The 22,722-nt window shown below is 39.3% G+C and overlaps 1 pseudogene; it reads right to left on the bottom strand.

Moving 5' to 3' along the window:
* Positions 1–365: 365 nt before the first annotated feature.
* Positions 366–21,455, bottom strand: LOC120016509 (annotated as a pseudogene).
* Between the last annotated feature and the right edge of the window lie 1,267 nt (positions 21,456–22,722).

Here is a 22,722-nt window from a genome sequence, read left to right as displayed (position 1 = left end):
AAAAGACCCAATCTTTCCTTTTTGAAGCTATATTCAATGCCTGCAATGATTCTGTTGTACTCAGATTGCCTTTTGGTGTTCATGTTCCTGTTTTCCTTTCAGCAAAAAAAAAAACTAGTTTAGGAGTAGACTCTTTGTGCCCTTTCCTTACCAGGCCCAGCACAAGTTCAGTTTCAGTCTCTACCCAAATGACATTTGGTTTCATAATCACCACTTCAGCAACTGCTGCAAACTGCAATTCAAACAAATTTTGGCAAAGTGGGGTGATTTTCTGCAAGGCAATACCAAAAAATTCAGGGTATTGAAAGACTTCTACAGATTGCACCATTGAGAGGCTCGTTTGTGTCAGCTCTGCTTACTTTTTGTGTCCCAGGTATTTCGCAATTGTTTCCATTGCTCCTTATAGTTTATACCAAAAAGACAAAAAAAGAAGCAGCTTGACGATATGTATACTCGGCTTGGTTTTGTTTGATAGCAAGTGAACAAAACTGGCTTAGTTTTCCATTTACATTTGCAATTCTTTTGATGGTAGAAACGAGGTGAATATAATATAACTTCAACATTTTAACATGAACAGTCTACTGTCAGTCTGTGTTAGAAGCACGTAGCTGCACAGTGGTATGGGAAGTGATGGATAGCAGGGTGTGGACAGTGATTTGTTTTATTGGTGGAGTGTTAGTTTTTTCTTATTGTCATTGTTTAGTCTCATGTTTTAGTGGTCAGTTTATTGTTATTGCTTAGTGGGTAGTTGTGAACATGTTCTAAGAGTTAGTTAATTGCTACGCAGAAGTTGGTGGCTGCAACTTCTCTTATCTTGTATTTATGTGATTGTGGGGGAATGAGAAAACCAGAAAATTGCTTGGCACTTGTGTCTTATGGAGGTGTGGTTTACCTCGAATTAAACCAATTCAGCTTGTTTTAACTTTCACAATTGGGAAACACAAACACTACAACTCAGAAGGGGATCCTAATTCCCTCAATCGACCAATTACCCGTTCAATCACCCAAGGTTCTAAGAGTCTGTCATCTTCAAATTAAAAGCCAGGATCAGTCCCTATGTAAAATAAACAAATTAAATAATTTTGACATTCTCGGAAAGGAAAAAAGGTAGAAAAACCAATTTTATGTGAGCTTGTAAGCTTCTTTATTTTGCTGACATTCTGCTATGACAAAAGGAAACTTCATTTCCTCACATTCTTGGAATAAAATCTGAGGACCACATGGAAGAAGAACCTGTAAAGAACTCCACAGGCCAGTAAGATGGCAATATCATACCAAATGTTCTCCAATTGAATATCCATTCATGATAGAACATCTTCTTCTACTAATGTGCAGTTTGCAGATGTTTGGTGCAGTTTACTTGGCTTAATCTCTCCGAGCGGTCCTGGCGTCAGATCCTCAGGAGGTCCATTGTAGCACTTTGAGCCTTTGAACTCATTTGTCAGCATTGCTTCAAATGGGTATTTGATTGCAGAGATGTAATGGAGCCACCTCCAGTAAATAGGAATCTGTGCTCGCTTCAAGAAGAACCCACAAGTCAAGAAGAAGAGAGCAGTTGTCACAGTCACAACAGCATAACCTGTTATGTAACTTGGAACAAGAGAACTAACAAGCATCACATAAGTATTGGTTGTGATAAGAGAGGCATAGAGGATCATCCAGAAGTTGAAGAGATTGCTCTTCAGATGAAGCAAAATTGTTGTTATGGCAGTAAATGTGATCCCTTGTGTAGTACCCGGTTTTCGTCCGGCCCAAAAAAAAATAATATATAGAAAAATAGAAAAAAATAAAATATAATAGTAATAATAATTCAAAAGCCCGTTTTGGAGCCCGTAATCTCACAAAAAATTCAAAGCCTGTTTCTTGGACCCATAAGCATGCAAAAAATCCTAAAGCCTATTTCTTGGACCATAAGCCCATAAAAATTCCAACCCAAGCCCAATATAACTAAACCCTAGAAAATATCTAAAAAATAGGACATTTAAATAAATAATAAACAAAAGAAAATCCTTAAGAGAGAAAGGTGGTTCCTTTATTAGGGTTTCACAAAAATAAGGAAAAGACAAAAATGTAAGTCTTGAGGGTTTTAAAGAAGGAGAGGTAAATAGGATTTTTGGGGGCATTTTGGGATTTTTCGAAATAAAGAAAAAGAATAAAAGAGAGGAGGCGTGAGAGGAGAAGGGGGCTTTTGGCTTTTGGTGAAGCAAAATAAAATAAAACACAATTGAGAAAAAAGGGGCAGCCGGCAAAAGAAAGGAAAAGGGAGAAAGAAACAAAAGGAGAGGAAATCGGAGGAAAAAAAGAGGAAAGGTAGCGTGAGAAAAAAAAAGAGAAGAAAAAGGAGAAGAAAAAAGGAGAAAAGAAAGGAGGATAGAGGAAGGAAGTGGAGAGAAAACGGTGGGAGGAAAAAGAGAGAAGACCCGCCGTCGGATCGAGAAGAGAGGAGCAAAATCGGAAAAGGTAGCCATATGCTTTGATTTACTTCTCTACCATTTTCTTGATTCCATTTTTGTTGTGAGCTTATGGTTCAATTTCAGAGCAGTAGGATGCGGGTTCTAGTTTTGTCTCTGGTTTTAATCTTCTAAAAGATGCATTTGTTGTTGTTTAGATTTGGTGCTATCTTATGTATGTGTTTTTGATGCCCTGTTTCCTATTTCTCTGGATTCACATTCGTACTCGATGCTCCATGCTGTTGTGATTCTGTTCTTTTTCCGATTTGTTCTTAGATCCATTTTCTGGACCCATATTCTTAGATCCATGCCTCGGTTCCCATTTTGAGACTCTATGTTTGGATTTTGCCTCCTGTATTCCGTGTAAGCATATATTGATCTCTGCATATATATGTGTTTACATGGATGTGTATATATATGTATAGCGTATGTATATATAGGTGTGCAGTGTGTGTGTATATATATATGCAGTGGGCGTGTGTATATGTGTGCATTGTGTGTGTGTATATGTGTGTGGGTGTGTGCATATATATATATATAGTGCGTGCATATATATATGTACAGTGTGTATGTGTGTCTATATATATATATATATATATTCTATATCTGTGTTTGTATGTATACATCCCGTTTTGTATATTTGTATAGGTGTATTTGAATACATGTGTTTGTATATGTGTGCTTATAATGTATATGGACTTGATTTGATTTGAGTTTCTATGGCATTTGAGCACAATTTTAACCCATTTTTGCGTTTGATGTCGGGCTTGGACTGAGTGGATCACATGGGTCAAGAGGTAATTTAGAGGACTTGGGCCGAAAAGCTTACTTGGAGATTGGACCGGGTTTGAGCATTTAATGGGCTCCATAGGCCATATTTATATTTGTATTTTTACCTTTATATTTTATTATTTGTATATATTTTTTGTCTTATTTTTATTTGGCATGTATATCCTTGTAAATGTAAGCCATGTAATAGGATAGTGGAAAAATAATGAAAATAGTGTAGAGTAGTGTAATTTATATTTATGCGTATTGATTAGTATGCATGTTAGGGGTTATTAGTTTAGGATGCATGTTTAGAATGTATATTATAATTGTATGCATAAATCATTTTCCGCAAATCCGTCAATTCAACAACCACGTCTTTACCAACTTTTCACAAAAACAAATTAATGGATACTACATTAAAGTCAATTAGGAGGAGGACTTGATGACATTCAGCTCCTGCCTAGACTTTAATTGTGTTATCCTTATTTAAACAAATGTAAATGGTAATTTAATTTACTAGATACCTAAATTAAAGTTCATTAGGAGGAGGACTTGATGACATTCAGCTCCTGCCTAGGCTTTAATTATGTTATCTCTTCAAATTAAGCTATCATTTGTACTCGTAAAAATAATGGTAACTGAATTGAAGTTAATTAGAAGGAGGACTTGATGACATTCAACTCCTGTCTATTGCTTTAATTGTGTTACCTTTTCAAATTAAAATACCATTCAAATTGGGACATACAAACAATTTTCAAGAAAAGCACATAGATCAATCTAGGTAACCTTTTAGGGAGTTGTGGGGTGCCTAACACCTTCCCCACACTCAATAGACCCCCTTACCCATTTTCTGGTTCGTAGACCATTTTTTTTAGTGTCCAATTGCACTTAAATCAATTGGTGGCGACTCTAAAACATTTTTCATCCTTTCATCGCCGGTCCGCGTCGTGACCCTGGTTGCGACAACTGGCGACTCTGCTGGGGATGTTGGTTTTTTTTACCAAAGGGGTTGAGCCTGTGTGATTGATTTTCGTGCTTTTCTTGTGTAGTTTTTTATGTTAGTTTCTATTTGTATTTGTATATTAAATTTGAAGAATTTAATGGATTTGTTCAATGTTGTAGATTTCTTCATCAGATATGGGCTTTGTGGAATTTAAATGTTAGGGATATTGGTTTGTATGCCCCCCGCACACACATTCACTTATCATTGCACACACATAACCCTATACCCGGGTTACTTAGTGATTAGTGAAGGTTGACCTACCACTTTCATGGGATTCACTTCCCTGTATGGGTGGGGGAAGACACCTTCCTGGATTGACGTCCTCTTATGACATTAAGGGATGGGCTTTTGTGATCCAATGGAGCAAAAGCCACCTGATCCAGAGACCTCGTGATTAGTTAGTTAAACCACCCATATGCACCATAGATAAACTGTAGTCATGGTTCTAAACCTCCAGACATTTTTAGGCGGTATTACCCATTTTAGGAACAAAAGGGGGCATCTCTATCCCTAACTATTTATTTCGCATGTCCATACTATGTCGTATTTCTTGTTATATGCCTTAATCATGCTCATTATTTTTGGTGTAACTTATTCCCTCTCGTATATTGTTTTGCTTGTATCCTAACCTAGTCTGTGCAGGTTAATATCCATGATTGTTTTTCTTTTTCTTTCTTTATCATTGATCATGCATACACGTTAGATCACATCTTTGCAATCTAACTAGATAATATTGGCAGAATGATCAAGCCCATAGGAACAAGTACGGTGGAGTTGGGTGATCCAGTAGAAATCAGAGACAAGTTAGAAAAGCTACAAGAAGAGTTGGGAGATAGTTTGAAAGAAGATCAGTCGTTGAGACCAGTGAAGAAGGTTTCATTCCAGACTCGAGCACCGGAAGCTTTGTCTGAGTTTTGGCAGAAACAGGATATGAATACAAAGAAAGCGTTTAGGAGTATGTTTGGGAGAATTGATCATCTGTTGACTATTCAGACGGCAGTAACTCTCCTGAAGGCGGCTATGCAGTATTGGGATCCAGCATACCGTTGCTTCACTTTTGGGTCAATAGATTTATCACCATTGATGGAAGAATATGCCGAATTATTGGGGTACACCTTGCACGCTAATAAAATCTATAACCCAGGAGAAAAAACTTTTGCAGAAGCAGTTATCTCTAAGCTTTTGGGTTTACCAGTGAAGAAGATTAAAGAAATGGGAAGTACAAAGGGTGCGGGTGCGAGGTGGACTTTTCCAGAAGAAATATTGATGAATTTTGCTAAAGAGAATTTCCACAAGGAAGAAGGACGATTTGCTTTTGCAATTGTCATATATGGTACCGTGATTTTTCCATGTGGTGGTGGAAATATAGATAGAGGTGTGATTAAGATGGTTAATCATGTTAAGCATCAAGCGACTCCAGTGCCTGCCATATTATGTGAGACTTTCCGGTCCCTTAATCACTGTCGTGTTTCTACAGAAGGGAGGTTTATTGGGTGTGCTCAGTTGCTTGGGATCTGGCTTATTAGTCACCTAAAGTATGACAAGACAGTTGGGGCTCCTTTTGTGCAGTTCCAAAAGGAGGATTGTCAGTTGAGAGATCCTATTAGTGATTTCGAAAAGGCAAGATTGCAGCCTTTAAAGCCTTCAATGGAGAAGTGGAGCTGTTTTTTGTCTAGTTTGGATGAAAGGAAGATATACATGAGAGCCCCATGGCATAAAACAGACGGATTGATTTATAGGTGCGGTGATTTCGATTGGGTTCCACTTATAGGCCCTTGGGGAATTACAAGTCAGGCACCAGCCATGTTTCTCCAACAAATAGATGGGAATCCATGTAGACCAGTCACTTTTCAGTTGAAGGAGTTTGAATTCTCCCTTGAAGAGGAAAAAGCAAAGGCGTTAGTACGAAAGATAGTGGAGGCTTGGAGTACCCCTCAAGGAGTAAGAAAAGGTCCGCGAAATATTTATGGAACTGTTCAGTACAAGGCATGGCATGCAAAAAGAGGAAAATCTTATACAGATTATGATATGTCTGATGAGGGAAGAAGGAAAGGAAAAGGAAAGTTAGGTGGAAGAGATAATGGGGAAGAAAAGCATTCTCAGGAAAATGAAGCCATACTCAAGGAGGTCATTGAGGAAGAAGATGAAGATGGAAGGGTTTCTTATCCAGATTTTGTCCTAGACAGAGGTGTAGAAGTAATGGTGGAAGAAGAAATTCGGGAAATGGATGGAGATTTACAGATGGAGGACACATCAAGCGATGATGAAATGGTTAGAGGACCATCTGGATATCCTGACAAAGAGGCGAAGATAATGTGGAAAATGCTGCAAACTATGACTGAGAAATATAAAAAGTATAAAGGAAAGTTTAGAAGGATGAAAGCTGAGTTTGTCAAGAGCAAGAAAATGAAGCTGCAAGAAGATTTGCAAATGGAAAAAGAAAGGGGCAATCTTCAGGAAGAGTATACCAAGATGAAGGAGCAAGTGAGCAGTATGAAAGGAGAACTTCAAAAGGCGCGAAAGGAAATTACTCAAATGAAGGGAACAATTGTGACATTGGAGGAGTTAAGCTACAATGCTAAGAGGGAGATAGTTGACAAAGTTGATAAGTTAAAGAGGAATAAGGTGGAGATCAATTCTCTGAAAGAACAAATGGAGTATGCCTTTTCAGAAAGTCAAAAATTCCAGAAGTTGTATGAGGCAGATGAAGATTTCATTCAGCAAAAAGAGGCGGAGGTAGAAGAATTGAATCAACAGAATGATTTCTTACATGATGAATTGAATGAATTTCAACAGAAGCAACAAGGCACAGAGGACAAGATCAAGTTAATTATGAGTCGAGCATTGCAATTATCAGAATGGGCTCACAACTATGAAAAACGGGTACAAGATCTGAAAGTAAATCGGGCATTTAAGGCGCCGGAATTGGCTGGGGTTTCCTTGTTTTTGACAGATTTACACAAAGACTTGTATGTACTTAGGGAGAAGATATTTCAAACGCAGTCAGCTAATTCTGATGTTATTGAGATTGATGATGAGTAAAGATGTAAACAATTCGAGCTACAATATTTTGAATGGAATGATATTTTGCCAATATTATCTTTTTTTTGGATTGCAAAGATTTCTTAGGATTTGCACAAATAATAACCACATGCATGCATGTTCTTAAAATAAAATAAATGAGGACTAATGTCATTGTTTTCAAAATGCACAGAAAATCATAAATAATCATAGCGTCCAAGAAGCACCATCGACACCCCTATCAGACTCGCCTACAATCAAGAATTATTCAGAATATGGAGCAGGAAATGGGTGAGCATAGTCAGAATCAGGATATAGCTGAACTGAAAGAGCAAATGGCTCTGTTAATGAAGAATATGGCGTTGCTGATGAAAGGAAAGGGAGTAGTTGAAAATTCTGAAACACCAGAGGTTCCTGAGAATCATTTACACCAAGAAGTACCAATTTACCCACCCGGGTTCACTCCTGTCCGTAACCAATCTTTGCCTGGTTTGCACCAGCATCAATATGTTTCTCAACAGGCAACGACTCAGAACCCAGCTTACATTCATCAAGTTGATCCTCATGGGCATGAGAATCCCTTCCCAGTCGGTGCTGATACCGCGGGAACCTTTATTGGCGGGGTAGTAACTGAGGGAGTTCAGAATGAAGAAAGTAGCTCAATGGATGCTATCAAGAAGTTGGAGAAGAGATTAAGAGCCATGGAGGGTTTCAATACTGCAGGGATGCTGAACCCAGCCAATTTGTGCTTGGTGAAGAATTTGAATGTTCCACATGACTTTGTACTACCAAAATTCAGTTTGTTTGATGGCACTGGAGTCCCTTTTGATCATTTAACGATGTATTGTAGGCGCATGCAACCATATGCAAGCGATGAGAAAGTGTTGATGCATTATTTCCAAGATAGTCTGACTGGGGCAGCTCAAAGGTGGTTCAATACCCTTAATCCTTCATCAGTAGCTTCGTGGGAGGATTTGGCTGAAATATTTATGAAGCAGTATAAACATAACGAAGAAAAGATCCCTACCATTTACGATCTACAGAACACAACAATGAAAAGTGGGGAAAGCTTTAGGGAATTTGCCCATCGATGGAGGGATTTGGCAGCCCAGATAATTCCACCCCTTTCAGAAAAGGATTTGTTGAACGCTTTCATTGATGCTCTCCAGGAGCCTTATACTTCCAATTTGGCGGGAGGTGGCCATAATAACTTGGCTGATATGATACAAGCAGGTGAACGAGTCGAACGGTGCATGAAGAGAGGTACTCTGTATTATCCCACCCTTGATAAATCAGACCCGGCTAAAGCAAGTAAAGGCAAGAAGGCGGAAGTGCATTCTGTGAATTTTGATTCAAATCCAGCTGTTTATGGTGTGCCTACTTCAGATTATCGCCCTAGAAGCAATGCTCCGAGAATGTCAAGCCCAGGAGCCTACTATAATCATACCCACACCCAAAATCCTTATCCACCCCGATTCAATACACCATCACCCAATCAATACTCGCAAAACCCAAACACTTACCAAAACTTCCAAAGCCCAAACACTTACCAAAATTTTCAAAACCCAAACACTTACCAAAACCCTCGTCCAAATTTCCAAAACCAAAGACCCAAAAGGCCTATTGAGCATTTCGATCCTTTGCCCATAACTTATGCTGAATGCTTCACGAAACTTCAAGCGCAAGGAGCAGTGGCTCCTGTTCCGGGACGGGTCCACCAACCTCCATATCCCCATTGGTATGATCCTAATGCTACATGCTTATATCATGGAGGTACACCCGGGCACTCAACTGAAGGATGTTTACAATTCAAAAGGATAGTCCAGGGGATGATTGAAGCGAAATGGCTGGATCTTAGTGCAATCAATAAACCAAATGTCAACAACAATCCATTGCCTAATCATGAGAAGGAGGGGGTGAATGCCATTGAAGAATTTTGTGCTACAAAAAGATGGGTATCAGAGATCGCAATGCCGTTGGGCCAGTTGTTTATGGTGTTGAGGAAAGAAGGATTGGTTGAGGAAGTGGCAATGGATACGCCCATTCAACGTGGACTTTTTGATGACATGAAGACTTGTGAGTTCCATAGAGGAGAAAGGGGACATGCTATTGAGAATTGTTGCGGCTTTCAGGAGAAGGTACAAGAGTTGATGGATTTGAAGATAATAAAGTTTGAGGTGAAAGGCCAATCAAATGAAGTCAGTGTTATAGGAGGATATTATCAAGGGCCTAGGCCGAACCGTGCTCCGCAATTTGTCTTGCAGTATTATGTGGAAGATGCGCCACCAGTTGGGCCATTCAAACCAAAGATAGATCCTTTGTACAAGAATGACAAGGCTGTGCCATAGAATTATGAGGCTGAAGTTAGAGGAAAGCAAGGAGAAATGGTAGATAATATTTCTGGTGTTAGTGGAGTTACCCGGAGTGGGAGATGTTACACGAGAAATGAGCCAGAAGGGAATCCGGTAGTGGATCTTGAAGCTGAACGCAAAAGAAAAGGGAAAGCAATACCTGAAGTTGAAGGATCAGGTTCTATTCCAAAAGAAGGTCTTTTTGTACGCCCAGAGGAGAAAAAGAAAGTTGTAACTGATGTGGAAGTCCAGGAGTTCCTGAAAATTATTCGGCAGAGTGAGTACATGATAGTGGATCAATTGAAGAAAACCCCTGCAAAGATTTCGATCTTGGAGTTGATAATGAGTTCTGAACCGCATCGACAAGTCTTGATGAGAATGTTAAATCAGGCGTATGTATCAGACAAGATTCCTACAGACTCTTTTAATGGCATTGTGGGAAATGTGTTGGCGTCCCATTTGTTGTCCTTTACTGAGGATGATATTCCGCCTGAAGGGATGGGGCACAACAAAGCTTTGCATATTTCAGCCATGTGTCGTGGAAAGGAATTAGCAAGTATTTTGGTGGATAATGGGTCATCGCTCAATATTTTACCAAAGGAGACTTTTGAAAAGTTACCGATTGACAGATCTTATTTAAGACCAGTGCCGATGGTAGTAAGGGCATTCGACGGAACACGTAGAGAGATTATGGGAGAAATTGAAATACCTTTACAGGTTGCAAGCGTAACTTTCAATGTACCATTTGTGGTAATGGATATCTCACCAACCTACAGTTGCCTGTTGGGACGACCTTGGATTCACACTGCAGGAGCCGTTCCCTCATCATTGCATCAGATGCTCAAGTTTGTTCATGATGGAAGGGTTTATATAGTAAAGGGCCAGTCAGAATGGATGGTTGCTAGTTTGTCTAATAATTCTCCTATTGATGCTCCGACAGAAGGGATTGAGAGTTCATTCCCATCTTTTGAAATTGCTAGTGCTAGCTATGTGAAGGAAGGACTTTCTCCCATAAAGCCACAAGTATCCAAGGTTACGAAGAATGTAGCAAAATTTATGTTGAAAACGGGGTTTCGCCCGGGAGAAGGACTTGGTAAGAATCAACAAGGAATTAAGAAGCCAGTAGAAATGGTGAAACATCCAGAACGTTGGGGTTTGGGTTATAAGCCAACTAGAGCTGACAAGAACCGTGCACAAGCAGAAAAGCAGGCGAAGAGGTTTGCTCGTCTGGAAGGAAAGGAGCTAGAAGTCGAAAAGAAATCGATTCCTTGGCTTTATGACAGTTTTGTGTATGGAGGGATGCAGAACAAGATAAGTTTGGCTGATAATGGGGTAGTTTTTGGAAAACTGCCAGTTGGAAACTCGACTAATGTAACTGGGGCAATTTTGACAAATATATGTGATCAGTTTGAGGAGTTCCAAGTTGCTGTGGTGGAAGAGGAACAGAGTTCGGCTGCTAGACCTTGCTTTGTCATCTCGCGTCCTTCAAATTTCAAACTAGGCAACTGGACCAGTCTGGAGCTCCCAGTATCTCTCAAGAACCTGCAAGAGTAATCCCGAGTGCACTACCATCGTGGGCCCAGCTCACGGCCTTCGTTTGGGTCTTTTGTAATGAGCATGCTTTACTTCGCTTTCAATAAATCTTATAGTATGGCGATTGCATGTTCAATCTTTGTACATATTCCCTTTTCCATGAAATGAATGTCTTTTGACAATCATCCATATTCATGTTTCTCCATTTCCATTTAAGTTTTGTTCTCCATTCTCAAAACCATTTTTATTCATTTCTTTCGCAGGATTGAAAATGATGATAACAAAGATGACGAACTTAATGAACCAGATTTTGATGCACCCATTAGCAATGTTGAATCTGACTATGAAATAGAGGAAGAAATTGAGATTTTACCGGAAATGTTAAGACAAGTCAATCAGGAGGAGAAACTAATAAAGCCGCACCAAGAGATAACTGAAGTTGTTAATTTGGGAACTGAAACGGAGAAAAAGGAGGTTAAGGTAGGAGCTGCCTTCGAAGGAGAGGATAAGAAGAGATTGATAGATTTGTTGCATAGTTACCAGGATGTCTTTGCATGGTCTTATCAGGACATGCCCGGTCTTGATACAGGTATTGTGGTTCACAAGTTACCATTGATTCCAGAATGTACTCCAGTGAAACAAAAGCTAAGGAGATTAAAAGCAGATATGCTTTTGAAGATAAGAGATGAAGTGAAGAAGCAGTTCGATGCTGGTTTTTTAGCAGTGGCTAGATACCCTGAATGGGTGGCAAATATTGTACCTGTTCCCAAGAAGGATGGAAAAGTGCGGATGTGTGTAGATTATAGAGATCTCAATCGTGCAAGCCCGAAGGATAATTTTCCGCTTCCCCATATTGATGTTTTAGTGGATAATACAGCTAGACATTCAACTTTCTCTTTCATGGATGGATTTTCGGGTTACAATCAGATCAAGATGGCACCAGAGGATCGTGAGAAAACGACTTTTATTACCCTATGGGGAACCTTTTGCTATAAAGTCATGCCGTTTGGTCTGAAGAATGCCGGTGCTACTTATCAACGAGCCATGGTCACTTTGTTTCATGACATGATGCATAGAGAAGTGGAAGTATATGTCGATGATATGATAGCAAAATCCAAAGAAGGTGAAGATCATATTGTGAATCTCCAGAAGTTGTTTGATCGATTAAGAAAGCATCAATTGAAGTTGAATCCAGCTAAGTGCACATTTGGGGCGACCTCGGGGAAGTTATTAGGTTTTATTGTAAGCAGGAAAGGAATTGAGGTAGATCCTGATAAAGTGAAGGCGATCTTGGAGATGCCATCCCCTCGGACAGAAAAGGAAGTTAGGGGTTTCTTGGGAAGGTTAAATTACATTGCCAGATTCATTTCACAGTTGACAGCTACTTGTGAACCTATCTTTAAATTATTGCGTAAGAGTAACTCTACTGAGTGGAACGAAGATTGTCAGATTGCATTCGAAAAGATCAAGCAATACTTGAAAAGTCCTCCAGTGTTGATGCCTCCTGTAGCTGGCAGGCCGCTTATTCTCTATTTGACTGTCTCAGATAGTTCGATGGGATGTGTGCTTGGACAGCATGATTCATCGGGAAGAATAGAGCATGCCATTTATTACTTAAGCAAGAAGTTTACTAGTTGTGAAGCAAATTATTCGATGTTGGAGAAAACGTGTTGCTCTTTGGTTTGGGCTGCACATCGACTTAGACAATACATGCTTTATCATACGACGTGGTTGATTTCCAGAATGGACCCTATCAAATACATTTTTGAGAAACCTTCTCTTTCAGGGAGGATAGCAAAATGGCAGATGTTGTTATCAGAATATGATATTTTGTATGTTACACAGAAGGCGATCAAAGGGAGTGCAATAGCATATTATTTGGCAGATGGAGCAATTGATGATACTCAGTCTATGGATTTGAAGTTTCCAGATATTGATGTCATGACTGTGTCGATAGAAGAGGGGAATCAGAAGGATTTGGCAAAATGGACTATGTTGTTCGATGGGGCTTCTAATATCATGGGATGTGGAATTGGTGCAGTGTTAATATCACCTGATGACAATATTATCCCGTTTACAGCTAAGTTGTATTTCGAATGTACTAACAATGTGGCTGAGTATGAAGCATGTACGATGGGAATTCAAGCTGCTATCGATATGAGGATTAGGAGGCTACAGGTCTATGGTGACTCACAGTTGGTGATTAGGCAATTGAATGATGAGTGGGAAACCAAAGATGACAAGCTCATTCCGTATTACCAGCATATCAAAAAGTTAGTCAAGTTTTTTGAGTGGGTTGAGTTTGATCATATCCCCAGGGAAGAAAATCAAATAGCAGATGCTTTGGCGACTTTGGCGGCAATGTTTGATGTAGACCCAAAAGGGGAAGTGCCGCTAATTAAAATTGAGAAACGAGAAGTTCGAGGTTACTGTTCAAATTTAGAGGAAGAGCCTGATGGTAAACCATGGTATCATGATATCCAACAGTACATTGAAAAGAAAGAATATCCATCAGGGGCATCAGAGAATGATAAGCGCACCATCAGGAGATTGGCGGGATCTTTCTTCTTGAATGGAAATGTTCTTTATAAAAGGAATGATGGGGTAGTTTTCTTGCGTTGTGTCGATATGGCGGAGGCTAAACTAATTATGGAGGAAATTCATGAAGGAATATGTGGGACTCATTCCAGCGGATATGCAATGGCACGGAAGATTATAGTGCAGGGTATTATTGGTTAACCATGGAGAGGGATTGCATAAGTTATGCAAACCGATGCCATAAGTGCCAGATTTATGCAGACAGGACACATGTTTCGGTTAATCCATTACATGTGTTGACGTCACCATGGCCTTTCTCGATGTGGGGATTAGATGTCATCGGTCCAATTGAGCCAAAGGCTTCTAATGGGCATCGTTTCATTTTGGTTGCTATTGATTATTTTACAAAGTGGGTGGAGGCTGCTTCATATTCTAATGTGACGAGTAGCGTGGTTGTTCGGTTTTTGAGGAAAGAGATTGTTTGTCGATATGGAGTCCCAGAAAGAATTATCACTGACAATGACACGAATTTCAACAGTAAAATGGTGAAGGATTTTTGTGACCAATTCAAAATTTATCACCATAATTCGACTCCTTACCGTCCGAAGATGAATGGGGCTGTCGAAGCGGCGAATAAGAATATCAAGAAGATCATTGGGAAGATGACAGAGAATTACAAAGATTGGCATGAAAAGCTCCCTTTTGCTCTATATGGTTATCGGACATCAATACGTACATCTACCGGGGAAACTCCTTTCTCTTTGGTGTACGGCATGGAAGCGGTTTTGCCTATCGAAGTGGAGATTCCATCCCTTCGAGTAGTTCTGGAGGCAGGATTGGAAGAATCAGAATGGACTCGAATGCGTTATGAGCAGTTGAATTTGATTGAAGAACGAAGACTAAGAGCAATTTGTAAAGGGCAATTGTATCAAAGAAGATTGATGAAAGCACATAATAAGAAAGTTCGACCTCGCAGTTTCAGGGAGGGAGAGTTAGTGTTGAAGATGATTTTGCCACCTCAAAAGGATCACCGAGGAAAGTGGACACCGAACTATGAGGGACCATATGTGGTGAAAAAAGCTTTTGAAGGGGGTGCATTAATTTTGACAAGAATGGATGGAGAAGAATTGTCTAATCCGGTGAATGCAGACGCCATCAAAAAGTATTACCCATAGCAAAAAAAAAAAAAAAAAAAACTCGCTAGATTGAAAACCCGAAAGGGCGATCTAGGCAAAAATTAGAGTTAAAAAGCTCGCTAGATTGAAAACCCGAAAGGGCGATCTAGGCAAAAATTAGAGTTAAAAGCTCGCTAGATTGAAAACCCGAAAGGGCGGTCTAGGCAAAAATTAGAGCCAAAAAAATCCCGCTGGAGTGAAAACCCCTCGTGGGCGCTTCAGGCAAAAATTAGGGGAAAAAGAAAAGTCTCTACTAAAATGAAAACCCTTCCTGGAAGCTTCAAATAATATTGAGATCAGAAAGGTGTGATGAAAACAGCTAAGGAGAAGGAGGCAGAGGTCTTTCGATGATTCGAGATGAATACAATGAATGACAGATAGCGAGGATGTACAAAGGTGAGTTGGTTATGTTCAGGGGTATGCATGATGAGTCCATGAAGGAGAAGCTTCATATGGAAGTAGTCAGATTCAATAATTGCAAAATGGGGGCACACGAAACTGGGGCAGTTTTGTGCGGAATCAAAGTTATCTCATTTTATGTCCTGTACAGATTTCTGCTATTTCCTTTATTTCTAACCCTCTTGAATCATATATATACTCGATCAGTCTCTCCTGTTATCTATTTATTCTAAATAAAATTCTCTGAGGTCATTCAATTCATTTCTGAATTCCTTATTCATTGCTTGTGTTCTTCATGATTTTTATTGCTTATATATCTTGCCTTCAGAAATCTCATGTAGTACAAGCATTGCCATACTATTGAATTTATTTGGAAGTTAAGTAAAGTATTAAAAGAATCATGACAAGTGTATCAGGACATTGTTCTTAGCAGGAACTTGAGAGATTTTGGTGTTCTTGACTATAAAGGAGCTAAAAGAAATTAAATGGCGCTAAAAAGCATGGTGGAGCCGAAGAGATTGTGGTGTTCTTAATTCCAAGAGAGCTAAAAGAAATTATATTATGTTAAAAGACACAGCGGGGCCCAAGAGATTTTGGAGCCGAAAAGCTTTTGTTTGGCGTTAAAGGTATGTCGGATTTGATGAAAATAAGGTGGAAGCAGTAAATCGATGGAAATACCAGACAAAAAGAGAATGAAAGATACAAGAATAAGCGTAACATAGCAGATTGAAGATAGGGTGGAATCAAAAGATGCAGCCTTCTCATGATGGATGATTGTAGGATGATAGGGGTGATGGTGCTTACGACAATTAACCAAAATCAAATTTTCAAAATGAGAAAAATAAAAGAAAATACAATTTTCTTCATGCATTCATACACTCATGGATATTTTCTTGCATAAATTCAAACAAACATTTGGCCAAGCCGGGAATGGCCTTGTGATCCCGTGCCCTTTATTTTTCTGCACCAACATTTGGCCAAGCCGGGAATGGCCTTGTGATCCCGTGCCCTTTATTTTTCTGCACAAACATTTGGCCAAGCCGGGAATGGCCTTGTGATCCCGTGCCCTTTATTTTTCTGCACCAACATTTGGCCAAGCCGGGAATGGCCTTGTGATCCCGTGCCCTTTATTTTTCTGCACAAACATTTGGCCAAGCCGGGAATGGCCTTGTGATCCCGTGCCCTTTATTTTTCTGCACCAACATTTGGCCAAGCCGGGAATGGCCTTGTGATCCCGTGCCCTTTATTTTTCTGCACCAATATTTGGCCAAGCCGGGAATGGCCTTGTGATCCCGTGCCCTTTATTTTCTTGCACAAACATTTGGCCAAGCCGGGAATGGCCACAGTGATCCCGTGCCCCTTATTTTCTTGCACAAACAGTTGGCCAAGCCGGGAATGGCCACAGTGATCCCGCGCATTCCAGTTCCCGTACGAAACTCGGTTGACTACACCTTTGTTTGTCTTTTATTTCATAAAAGACATACAAAGGGGGGCAGCTGTAGTACCCGGTTTTCGTCCGGCCCAAAAAAAAATAATATATAGAAAAATAGAAAAAAATAAAATATAATAATAATAATAATTCAAAAGCCCGTTCTGGAGCCCGTAATCTCACAAAAAATTCAAAGCCTGTTTCTTGGACCCATAAGCATGCAAAAAATCCTAAAGCCTATTTCTTGGACCATAAGCCCATAAAAATTCCAACCCAAGCCCAATATAACTAAACCCTAGAAAATATCTAAAAAATAGGACATTTAAATAAATAATAAACAAAAGAAAATCCTTAAGAGAGAAAGGTGGTTCCTTTATTAGGGTTTCACAAAAATAAGGAAAAGACAAAAATGTAAGTCTTGAGGGTTTTAAAGAAGGAGAGGTAAATAGGATTTTTGGGGGCATTTTGGGATTTTTCGAAATAAAGAAAAAGAATAAAAGAGAGGAGGCGTGAGAGGAGAAGGGGGCTTTTGGCTTTTGGTGAAGCAAAATAAAATAAAACACAATTGAGAAAAAAGGGGCAGCCGGCAAAAGAAAGGAAAAGGGAGAAAGAAACAAAAGGAGAGGAAATCGGAGGAAAAAAAGAGGAAAGGTAGCGTGAGAAAAAAAAAGAGAAGAAAAAGGAGAAGAAAAAAGGAGAAAAGAAAGGAGGACAGAGGAAGGAAGTGGAGAGAAAACGGTGGGAGGAAAAAGAGAGAAGACCCGCCGTCGGATCGAGAAGAGAGGAGCAAAATCGGAAAAGGTAGCCATATGCTTTGATTTACTTCTCTACCATTTTCTTGATTCCATTTTTGTTGTGAGCTTATGGTTCAATTTCAGAGCAGTAGGATGCGGGTTCTAGTTTTGTCTCTGGTTTTAATCTTCTAAAAGATGCATTTGTTGTTGTTTAGATTTGGTGCTATCTTATGTATGTGTTTTTGATGCCCTGTTTCCTATTTCTCTGGATTCACATTCGTACTCGATGCTCCATGCTGTTGTGATTCTGTTCTTTTTCCGATTTGTTCTTAGATCCATTTTCTGGACCCATATTCTTAGATCCATGCCTCGGTTCCCATTTTGAGACTCTATGTTTGGATTTTGCCTCCTGTATTCCGTGTAAGCATATATTGATCTCTGCATATATATGTGTTTACATGGATGTGTATATATATGTATAGCGTATGTATATATAGGTGTGCAGTGTGTGTGTATATATATATGCAGTGGGCGTGTGTATATGTGTGCATTGTGTGTGTGTATATGTGTGTGGGTGTGTGCATATATATATATATAGTGCGTGCATATATATATGTACAGTGTGTATGTGTGTCTATATATATATATATATATATTCTATATCTGTGTTTGTATGTATACATCCCGTTTTGTATATTTGTATAGGTGTATTTGAATACATGTGTTTGTATATGTGTGCTTATAATGTATATGGACTTGATTTGATTTGAGTTTCTATGGCATTTGAGCACAATTTTAACCCATTTTTGCGTTTGATGTCGGGCTTGGACTGAGTGGATCACATGGGTCAAGAGGTAATTTAGAGGACTTGGGCCGAAAAGCTTACTTGGAGATTGGACCGGGTTTGAGCATTTAATGGGCTCCATAGGCCATATTTATATTTGTATTTTTACCTTTATATTTTATTATTTGTATATATTTTTTGTCTTATTTTTATTTGGCATGTATATCCTTGTAAATGTAAGCCATGTAATAGGATAGTGGAAAAATAATGAAAATAGTGTAGAGTAGTGTAATTTATATTTATGCGTATTGATTAGTATGCATGTTAGGGGTTATTAGTTTAGGATGCATGTTTAGAATGTATATTATAATTGTATGCATAAATCATTTTCCGCAAATCCGTCAATTCAACAACCACGTCTTTACCAACTTTTCACAAAAACAAATTAATGGATACTACATTAAAGTCAATTAGGAGGAGGACTTGATGACATTCAGCTCCTGCCTAGACTTTAATTGTGTTATCCTTATTTAAACAAATGTAAATGGTAATTTAATTTACTAGATACCTAAATTAAAGTTCATTAGGAGGAGGACTTGATGACATTCAGCTCCTGCCTAGGCTTTAATTATGTTATCTTTTCAAATTAAAGTGTCATTTGTATTTCTAAACACAATGATAAATTAATTTACTAGATACCTAGATTAAAGTTCATTAGGAGGAGGACTTGATGACATTCAGCTCCTGCCTAGGCTTTAATTATGTTATCTCTTCAAATTAAGCTATCATTTGTACTCGTAAAAATAATGGTAACTGAATTGAAGTTAATTAGAAGGAGGACTTGATGACATTCAACTCCTGTCTATTGCTTTAATTGTGTTACCTTTTCAAATTAAAATACCATTCAAATTGGGACATACAAACAATTTTCAAGAAAAGCACATAGATCAATCTAGGTAACCTTTTAGGGAGTTGTGGGGTGCCTAACACCTTCCCCACACTCAATAGACCCCCTTACCCATTTTCTGGTTCGTAGACCATTTTTTTTAGTGTCCAATTGCACTTAAATCAATTGGTGGCGACTCTAAAACATTTTTCATCCTTTCATCGCCGGTCCGCGTCGTGACCCCGGTTGCGACACCTTGTATGGCAAAAAGTGGGAGATAGACTATAAGGGAAGATATTACATATGAAGAAGCGCGATAGGCGTTGTGTGAAGTCTCTCTGATGAAGATGATTCCTGGATAAAAGTTGGGACTGCATCATTGCAAGAAAAGAAACCAGACAGACTGCGAATATATAGAAATTGAGGAGTCTGTTGATGTTTCTGAATGTTGGATGACTAAGGTCTTTGAAGAGTGAAGAGAGAATGAAAGCCATTACAGCCAGTACGATCTCGCGGGACAGAAACAGCTCTGGAGTGCAGACTACATTGAGAGCTGTCCTCCATGAGAGCACCACAACCTCCCGGAGCCAGAGGTTGGTGAATTTAGGCCTGTGTTCTGGCTCATCAAGCACTTCTTCAATTTCAAAGGTTTCATCATAAGAAGTGGAGAAATGGTCTTGTGATGGGCAATCAAAAACTATGGATTTAGGATGATGAGGGGCAAGCTGAGGCGTTGAGTGTCTGGTTGATACTTGGCTTCTTGCTGGGGTTGTCCTTGCTGGTGTCCATGAGGGGTCACGACGAGGAGTTTCTCCAACTACACCATGGTAGAGCCAAACTGAAAAGTCCTTGTAAAATTGAGAAGCCAAGCGCGGTAAGTACCACTAACTGTGTTCATTGGTGTGTGGATGGTTTTGCATTCAAGGGAGTTGTCGAATTCTTCGTCTTCATCCTACTCTTTGTAACTAAACTGTCCCGAATCCACTTCAGACGATGTTGTTGCAGCGGAGAACCCTTGACTATGAAGGCTGATAGCATGCTTGGATACTCGGGAATTCAAGTAAGGAGTTTGTGGTGTCTTTGGTGGTTTTCTGACAGGAGTCATGGCTGCTTGATCAGGTTTGATACCATCTCTTTGGTACACGACGAGGGGCTCCAGCCCGACGGTGGACTCATCGTACTCCTTGATTACATCTAGGAGATACTCCATTCTGTTTTCACCATCAGGAACTGGCCTTCCAAATCCGGACAGGTGAGTCTGGAGGGCATGTGGACTTCCCATGTATATCATTCTACCCCTGTCAACCAAGAATCACAGTATACATTTAACACGTTGATACCCAGTGAATTAACAAACAGTTTTTGTGCCTTTTCACCTTGCGAGGACCGTGACACGATCCAGGAGCATTTGAATCCTGAAAGAAGGCTGATGGATGGCCATAAGGACAGTGCTGCCGCCTTGAGCGATGTCCATAACCTTTTCAACCACGCTGTAAGCACTTGAAGAGTCAAGACCTGAAGTGGGTTCATCAAGGAAAAGCAGTGATGGCTTGTGAATAATGCCAATTCCTATAGACACCCTTCTCCTTTCTTCTCCTGATACTCCTCTCCTTCCTTCATCTCCAATATAGGTATGTATTGCAGTCTGCAATATTCCATCAATTGTTTTTTATAGATCAAGATTTGCCAGATTTTCAATCTAATTATTACCTGTAAACTCAGTTGGTCGATGAGCTCATGGACTCTCCTTTTCTTCTCTTCTCTTGTAAGTGAAGGAGGGAGCCTGACTTCTGCTGCAAACATGAAAGTCTCGAAAACTGTTAACATCGGAAACAGGTGATCATCTTGCATAACATAAGACAAAATCATCTTCATGTAGCTTGTAGTCACCTGCACAAAACCAAATACACAATCTTTACCTGAAATCAACAACCCAGTATAGAATTACTGATACTAAATATATATACATTATGTATATATACTGACTGGTTTTCCATCAATCCTGACAGATCCTTCAAGACTCCCTTGTGCAATCCGTCAGGCCAAGGCATCAAGAAAGGTAGACTTCCCCGCACCACTTGGCCCCATGATTGCCATCACTTCACACTTCATCACTTGTCCAGAGATGTCGTTGAGAAGGTAAGCTTCTTTGGTGATCCACACACCATCTTTCTTTTGTTTCTTCATGACACTATATGACAAGTTAAAAAACTCAAGGCCTTGTCCACTAATCAGCTCCCTTGGTTGAGATGGTGCAGCTGAAATTTTGTTTGCAGCTGCCGATTTATCAATGTCAAGTAGACTCTCAAGGCTCCTAGTCTTGCCATTCCGGCTTAGCAGCTTTGGTGCCATCTGATATGCACTTTCTGGCCTTATTTTCCGGCTTTAGCCAAAAAAGCTGCTCTTCTGATAGATTTAAGACCTGAAGTTGGAGCAAATTAATATGGTTATCATAAAAGCAGAGAAGAACAGAATATGGAGTACTATCGACAAAATCCAGTGACAGCTAAACTGAAATTATGGAATTGAATGAAGGTTAAAAGCCGGCAAAGATGGTTAGAATGTTTGTTTTTGCCCTTTCTCTTTGTGCTTGTCGTTGATTTGCTTTGTTATTGCAGACAAGTTTTGACATTTTGTTTGTATTTGCAAGGACGACAAAATTCTGTTTTATTGTTATTGATAAACTTGTTCGTCCTTTTCCCCAATTGTTGTAATATTTTCAGATTCAAAGATTTTTAGAGCTGGCAGAACAGAATGTTGTCAAACAGGCCATCCTAAGGAGTTGTTTCCAGGATGGACAAAATTCAAATTTTGGGGAGTTAGGTTAAATCCTGTAAACGGTATGTAATCATGGTAACTTGTGATGCAAGCATTTTGGTGCCTTTGTTACTGTCTAGAAAGAACATACAAATCCTTCTGTAGGCTCAACTCAATTCACAACTCGTAAATGAGTAAGGTAAATGAACAAACAAGTTAAAGCTTATCTGTGTTCAAGCTCATCTGTTCTACAGGCCGAGCTCTTTGAATTCAAACTCAGGCCCACTTATTGGGCCGATCTCGGATAACTTAGCCCATCGACACCTCTACTTGCAGACATGACACGTACCCGTACCTATTATGTTTATTGTTGTTTGATGGCTTAATGCTGTATTAATTAAGTTTTATACTCATATATTCAAGGAATGCACATCAATACGTTATATCACATTAGGAACTCTTCCTTATTCATTTTCCATTGAAGCTTCTCTCGAGAGATCTTCTCTGGGAAAGTAGGTTCTGATTGTGCTACAATTAGATTTTTCACTTGCACAAACGTGTAAAAAACCCTTTTGTTTTTCTTGGGAAGAACTTCCAAACTAATTTTTTTTTTGGGTTTGTTTAGATATCAAAAGAAAACCGACCAATTTTTTTGGGTTTGTTTAGATATTCAAACGTTTGGATTTGCAAAACAAGGCTCAATTTTATACATCTTTTTCAATTGAGAAAAATTGAAGATCTTTGTAGAGAGAAATATCAGCAAAAGAAGATAAAGTAGGTTTTTATCTTCTGAATCTTATTGAGTGATACCAGGAACAAACTTTTAGTTGAATATCATAAATAGACTCTTTCTCTATATATATGTATAGCATATACAGTTAATCTTAATCA

This window comes from Tripterygium wilfordii, chromosome 15 (assembly GCF_013401445.1).
Source record: "Tripterygium wilfordii isolate XIE 37 chromosome 15, ASM1340144v1, whole genome shotgun sequence".
Lineage (NCBI taxonomy): Eukaryota > Viridiplantae > Streptophyta > Magnoliopsida > Celastrales > Celastraceae > Tripterygium > Tripterygium wilfordii.
Note: the sequence above shows the minus strand (reverse complement) of the source record. Positions and strands in the feature narration are given on the sequence as shown.